Raw genomic sequence first — 6,002 nt, 5'->3', positions numbered from 1 at the left:
AAAAGTGTGGGCTGATCTGACAATGGAAGTACAAAGGAAAAATGCTTTCTTTGCAAAGACGCAGTGTATGACTGAAACCACTAAAAGACGACTGGTAAACAAAGACATGTTTAAATGCATGTTGAAAATACTAATCATGTGTTAACTCTGTACTGGGCAGTAGACTTACTATGGTTTGTGATAGTCTAATTAAGTCTTCATGTGTTTTTTGATGGATTTTATGTCTGAGAATCAGATGACTTTCTTACAATGTGCATTAGCCATTAGTTATACTCCACATAAACTAGATTTCTTATAATCTCCCAACATATCTTTCAACAATTCATGAAGTAATTCACTAAGGATACTCTTTTCCCTTGAACATTCTGATAAAATTATGAATATTGTGATATATTAATAGCCTTTTCTGAGTTAAGTTATATCTTAATATTCTGATTCAAATGACAAATAGTCTGGCAAATGCAAACACCACCTAAATAATAATACATTCATATTCATTTTTCATTGTTAAACTATTGCTTGAACTTTTTGATCCTTATTACTATAATCTTACACTTAATTGATTGCATTCTAAGGTAAGCAAAGTTGTGTTGTCTAAATGAGACAACAGCAGCTACCCATGATCTATAACTGCTCTTACATCAACTTTAACCAGGCATTACATCACAAAACCATTCATCTTTTTAATACTGTCTCAAAACACTAGAAACTCATGTTCCAATCACATTTGAAGACTAATGGCTATGTTCTCTAACTGCTAAATATTTTCCACTTTCAAACTAGTGATTGACTACCCTGATAGCACATGTGCAACACCCAGACATCTATTTGATGTGTGCGTTTACATCTGGAAGATGTTATTTTTTTAGGTTGTTTGGTCATCTGCGATACGTCTATAAGACGTTTCCTTTCAGATGTCAAAAAGACATTCAGCAGATGTCTTTTTATGATTTAGAATGTTTGTAAATGTAATCTTTTTAAGATGTTTAGCAGATGTTAATTAGAATGTGATGCTTTCCAGATGAAACGCTCTTAAACAGACAGAGATGTGCACGTGCTCTAAGACGATCTGTTCTACACTGGGGCGTCGTAAGTGGGGGGGAAAGGGTGACCGAGTACATAGGGCCCTGGCATGTGAGGGGCTCTTGAAGATTATTATTACAATTATTATTTCACAATTGTCAAATCTTTAGATATAAAATGTTAGCAAATATGGAAAACAATATGTAAACGATGTTGGAAGATACAGACTAATTGCATGGATCTTGCATCAAAAGAGCAAATTTGGTCATAACATTAAGATGGCAGGATAATAAATTGAAAAGAAAAAAAATACAATTGAAAAATGATTAAACACATTAAACACTTGGTTCCAGAAACAGTCACAGAGCGTGAAGCAGCAGGCCCATCACAAGATCCTACTGCTCCTATTAATGTTGCTGAGGATGTGAGACAATGTAAGCCCAGAGTGTAGTTAGGCAACTATACATTGTTTAAGCATCCAACACACTTGTGACATTTTCAACAGAAAGGACATTTGGCCTGGATTGTAAAAATATAAATTGGCCATCTTTATGAATGCTAAGCACACAGCATGTATTACATATGCATTCTCAGATTAATTTACAAAGTGTAATAATAGCAATAATAACAATCAAAATCATGAAAGACTAAAGTATTAGCACAAGTGCCATTAATACTATGCACACGAACCTGATGGTAGCATACATATCAGACATGTCATTTATGGCTTAGGGTAATATCAATCCTGTGTTCATCATGCTTGTAGACGGTTCTGTACCTACACCAGAGGAAGAAAAGTTAGTAGAGGCAGACCTGTGAAGAAGGTGATGGAGGTGTAGATACTAAAGAAAATGATTCCTCAGAGGACAGTGAGAAGGACACAGTGATGACAGTGTTGGCGGGAGAAAAAAAGTGATGTTCTCAAACCGTCAAACAGAAGTCCTGAAGAAGCTTTATACTGCATTAAATAATATTATATTACATCAGTACTTCACCAGCGATTACTCTACCAGCGTGTGCTATGTGTATAGTTGTACTCTGTTATTTTGAAGAAGAAAAAAATTGCGATAAATAGCATGGATCATGGGATGATGGGAAAGGGGCCCCCACATCCTGTCTTTGCATAGGCCCCTGGTTCTACAGTACTTTCACTCATGACATTTAAAGATGAAATGTGTAATTTTTTAATATTAAAATTATCTTTCCTATCCCGTGGTAATGTGAATAAACAAAGCCATTTGTTGATTTCCCTGAAAAGTGTAATATTGTGAATTTGTTGCACTATAAAAAACATTGCTCATTGCTCTGTTTTGTTTGATGACATTTATTACAAACTCTGTAGGGAAAAAGTGTCTTTTCTCTATTTACAGCTATTCAAAAGTAGCCTTTCATTCAAATATAAATATTATAAATAATACTGTAATACATATTTTTGCCAACAGCATACATTTTGATAATATTTCATTATAGTAGACTTTAGTTGTTGTTGTTTTTGGAGGGCTCATAAAATCATGAAATTTCACCTATAGGAAGTTCCTGTACAGCTCAAAGTGATTGGCTTAAAAATAATTCCATTAAATAGTAAAAGCACATGGGCAGATAGCAGATTTCAAACAATATTCTTCCAGGGGCTCCTGCGTTGGTGGAGCAACTGCCATTGGGATGAATAGGAATGTTGTAGGTACACATAACATTTTCCACATCAAACACACCTGATTCAACTCATTAGCTGGCTAGCAGAGTACTTCAAAACCTGACATGAGACTTACAAAATGTGCAGGGTTAGGGAGCCTCCGGGAACAGGTTTGGGAACCGCCTTAGTAGCAAGGATTCAGTAAACAAAAGCTTTTTGTTGGCATGTGCTGGATCAAAATCGCCCTCTAGTGGTAAAAGTTGGCTCACACAGAACAATGCCATCTAGTGATTTTTGTTTGTTTGTTCATTCTTTACCTCAAATGTAAATGTACACTGTTAATCTACTGCTGCAAGTTATAAGGAACTTAAAAAAAAGTCTAAGTTTGTTGACTTGAGTAATGACTGTGGGACTGAGAACATTCCATAACTGATTTGTTCCGGCTAGGAGTTACGGTTGGAGTAAACACTCAAACTTTAGCCAACTTTAATTCATTGAGATCTTTGAGTTCTCTCAACAATAGTAGCCTATTTGTGTTGCTGACATTTGGCATCATTAAGATGTTAAAGATTATCAAGTATGAAACAGTCCCTGAACACTTAACATGTTACATGTAAGTTAACCTCAATAATGATGACAATTAACAATGTTATATATATATATATATATATATATATATATATATATATATATATATATATATAATAAAAATAAGAAAAAAACTCTGAACATCAGCACATGAAACTACTGTCAGAGTGACAACAAAAAGAGCATGAAGTCACCAAACAACCATAGAAGTGACTGTATCATTTATTCATGCCGCAATGCCTGCTTGGAATGGGAGGATTTTCAGGACTATTTTCAAACCAAATTGCAAGTTGTATTTGCAATTGCGTTTTCTATTTGTGGATGCATAAATTGTGACATAATCCAAATGCAATTGCATATTAGCATTTGTATTTTCATTTACACAAATGTACAAAGTCTGCCAAATTTCAATTGGAAAAGCAAAGTCCATTTCCAATTGCATTTCCTATGTCTTATGTGTTATGACCCTGTCACATTGAAAAAGCAATATTAATTACCCCGTTTGCCGTTTCACTTCCTCGGCGTCCCATATGGAGCCTGCCAAAATTCAAATGGAATCGCAAGGCAGACTTTGCAAACGGTAATATGAAATTTGCAATTGCATTTGGATTATGTCACAATTTATGCATCGACAAATAGAAAACGCAATTGCAAATACAATTTGGTTTGAAAATAGTCCTGTATATCCTCCCACACGTACATACAGGACAGTTAGTTTCTTTGTAAGGAGATTCAGATTCCCATGGCCACCATAGGAGCAGGAATATGTGTAATTTTCTGATTAGCAGGAATTCTAATTCTGCAGAGCTTTCTCTGAGAGGATTCCATTTGGACCTGATTCTGACTTGGTCTTGGGCAAGTCTTTCGCTTTCAAAATGTTCTACAGCAGTCCCAACCCTGTTCCTGGAGGCCCACCAACATTGCACATTTGGTACATTTTGTACATTTTGTCTTTTTCTGACACACCCAATTCAGGTCTTGGAGTCTCCACTAACGAGCTGATGGGTTGAATCAGGTGTGTTTGATTAGGGAGATATCCAGAATCTGTAGTGTTTGGGGGCCTCCAGGAACAGGGTTGGGAACCACTGTTCTAGAGGTCCAGACGAGTTTTCCAATGTAGAGATGACCGACTCATCCATGAACATTTGCAATAAACAGAACTGTCTCCTTAAACATTGTTGTTTAACAAAGCAATGGAGTTAACTAATTTTTTTGCAATATTATAATACTTGCTCCTATCCTAGCTTAATGTGCAGAGACGACTAGAAGTAAATCATTGTAGGCTGATATCCCAAAAAGTTGTAAACTGTGGTGATTCAAAAACAGCTCAATTTGAGCATCCTGACCAGCCCTACATGGTAACATTGTCTCAAACAATGGCATGAGTGTGGGGTGGGAGTCATGGGACTATCTGTTTGTCCCACCAATGGCAGTTAACTGTTTTACCTTTTTAACAATCAATAAGTAATTTTTCCACTGACATTTGGTGCAGCTGATGCACCATGGCTTTAAAACACAAATCTTTACCATATAAAAGGTTCAAGGGGATTTACCAGTTACATTTGAAGTTGCAATTTCACTACACTGAAAATAATGACTAGTAAGATGTTTTCAATTTGTATTTCACAAGTTTTTGCACATAGTTTTTCGTAGTAAGTAGTACATTTTAACGGTATAAAATTAAGTAAAATCTGACATATTAAAGTGAGTAAATTAAACTTAAAAATTTTAATACAGTAACATTTACTTAGAAATACGATGTACACGCTACTTAAATGTACATATATGACATACATAAGCCGTCGACAAGGAGGCTTGATGCATGCTAGTGAAAACATCAACTTGTATTATTGGCACTGGAATCAAAATACAGAGCTGTGCACGCAGACCTAAACACCATGCATGAAACATGTTGACAGTGATTTTCTACTTTAGACCTGATACATAATGACGCATTTTAAAGATAACAAACAATCATAAATACTATTTACTTAAAGGTTTGAGCATTTATTTTTACATGTTTGAATTTAGTACAAATGAAGTTTGTATACTTAATATTTTCAAGTTCACACTTCAACTAACTTATTCAATATAGAAAGTACTTGATATTTTCTGCTAAATTTACTCTGGAAATTTTTTTTTTTTTTTGTGGTGTAGATCAAATTTATAAGGCTAAATTACATTTAGATATTGATAATGAGTCCTTCATAGTACTTTAAACTGCTTATTTCCACATTATCAAAACAAGGGTATTGGCACAAACATTTAAGACAATCATGACTGAAATAAAACCACACAACTCAAACATCAAAGTATTTAACTGCTTACAAACTGTTTTCTCTTTCAGGAATCCAACACATTTCACTACTAAATTCCTGAAAACATGGATTTTGTGTAGGTCTGAATTCTTTTACATTTTGTCTTTTTAAATAGTATGCAGAGTAGCATGTTTTAGGATTTATATCTTCAAAGCTGTTCAACTAAAGTGCAGTGCTCTCTCAGTACTGTATGAAGGGATGAAAAAAAAAATGGTTTTAATTACCAGCGGAGAGAAAAGACAATAGTACATGTGAATAGTACATTTTATCATTTAAGAATATAGCAAAGGATAATTTAGGAAGTATAAATACAGTAGCGCATTATATTAAAGTAATTGTTCACTCAAATATGAAAATTCTCTCATTATTTACTCACCCTCATGCCATCCCAGATGTGTATGACTTTCTTTCTTCAGCAGAACACAAAGATTTTTAAAAGA

Source organism: Myxocyprinus asiaticus, chromosome 10, assembly GCF_019703515.2.
Source record: "Myxocyprinus asiaticus isolate MX2 ecotype Aquarium Trade chromosome 10, UBuf_Myxa_2, whole genome shotgun sequence".
NCBI lineage: Eukaryota > Metazoa > Chordata > Actinopteri > Cypriniformes > Catostomidae > Myxocyprinus > Myxocyprinus asiaticus.
This window is presented reverse-complemented; position numbering follows the sequence as displayed.